Genomic DNA, 2,066 nt, shown 5'->3' with positions numbered 1-2,066 from the left:
GGGGGGAAACCATGTATTCAGGGCGTGCTTGTCTCAAATGTGAGAAAATTTACAAACTGAGCCCCCGTTTCAAATTTCTACTACATCACAGCAACATTAGTCGGTTGGGGATAGGACGGTAATCTCGCATACACCGAATATTCGCCGACGAGAGTTTGTTTTTGGCGCCCATCGTGTATGAATATGAATCGGGGAGGGAGTCGATTTTGGTCGAGGGCACACTGTGTTTGGCGCCCACCATGTATGAATCCGGGTGAGAGGCGGTTACGTCACGTTTGGGTGAAATTACAAACCTACCCCTATCGAAACATATAGAAATCCAGCAGATAGGCTTTGCGTGGCAGGGATAGGCAGTAGTGATTTCCATCTCGCAGATTTTGGTTTCGGGTGGTTACTGCGACTTTCCCCGCTTCGTTCAAAGTTTGTACAGTTCACGTTTACCGTGCCAACTCAATTCGAATCCCGTTTGTATTTTACTATTTTTTTCGGGCGGGATCCATTTTCAATTGGAATTACATTCTATATACATCATTTTTTATATATACTTTCAAAAGCACAACACCATTTATAAATAAATATGGTTTACAAATGGCATGATCTCAGATTCATAAGGTTGTATCCATCAATTTGGATTTCAAATATTTGAAACCACTTTATGTTGAAATCCAATGTATGCATTCCTCGCTAACTGTCTCCAATTAATGTGTGTTTCATGCGGTTTTTTTAACTTCTCAAACATGTGTAATGTGTTTCACACATGCAACATATAGTGTAATCCCGTTTAGACATTAATTGCATATAAACCATGCATTGTTTGTAATTGAAGAATCTATGGATCACCAATATTGATAAACTATATAACATTACACGTGTGCCCAAATTCAAATGAATATGCATGTTTGATACACCAATTTGCATTATGATATTATCGATGTCGTGATCGCCAGTTTAAATATTTGAATCCCCTTTAATCCAGATATTCGTCTCATATAGCTATCACTCATGCTTATATAGGACTATCTCTCTGGACCTATACGCGTTCATCGTCTCTCAGGCATCTCTAGTGCAACCTGTATGTCGACAATGATCTTTTATCTTCGTAACACACTGACGGTACTCTCTCCCTCGACCTTCATCACTCTATCTCTCTCTATGTATATCTCGCTCCCTGCTATGTGTCTCTATCTATGATTCTCCATGTGGAATCTCTTTCTCTCACACAAACACAAAACTTTGTCTCCCGGGGTCTCATTTCTCTCAACAATTCCCATGTGTGCCACTCGCACATCCCTCATACAAAGATGTCTTTTTCTCCTTAGATATGAGAACCTACGATCTTCCTCTTCAATATCTCTTTCTCACACACAAACACAAACTCTGTCTCCCATGGTCTCATATTTCTCCATTGTTCTCTTGTATGTCGCTCAAACACACCCTCTCTCCCTATAGATATCTTGCGCTCCCTCATATGTCTCTCTAGCTATCACTCTCGTTGTGAAATATCTTTCCCTCTCGCAGACACAAAACTCCGTCTCTCTGGATCTCATTTCTCTCTGATATCTTGTATGTGACTCGCATGCACCCTCTCCCTATCTCTCTCACACCCACACACATAACCCAGCCTTCTGATCCACTCGACTCCTATCTCTAGCGCACACTAGCTAGCATCTTTATCTTTCTATTTATCTGTTTCTCCATCAACCTTCTTTCTTGCCCTCACTCTTGATTCCTATCACGCACACTACATATGTTTCTCTCTACATGCAGTCAAGTGCCCTCTCACACACATATATAACTTCACCCTTTGAACCACCCGACGGTCATCTCCGACACCCAAACTAAGGGATGTCTCTCTAGTTAGCATCTCCATCTCTGTATCTATCTGTAGTTTCTCCTTCAACATTTCTTTCTCGCACGGAGTCTTGCTTCCTATCACCCACACTATATATGTCTCTCCACAAATATGCATTTATAGGTTGATCTCTTTTGCACAATCGTCGCGCCTCACCCCCTCTGCTCGTCACAGATGCATGCTCCAGCCCACGCCACTATCTCTTAAAGACAAA

Source organism: Triticum dicoccoides, chromosome 1B, assembly GCF_002162155.2.
Source record: "Triticum dicoccoides isolate Atlit2015 ecotype Zavitan chromosome 1B, WEW_v2.0, whole genome shotgun sequence".
Lineage (NCBI taxonomy): Eukaryota > Viridiplantae > Streptophyta > Magnoliopsida > Poales > Poaceae > Triticum > Triticum dicoccoides.
Note: the sequence above shows the minus strand (reverse complement) of the source record.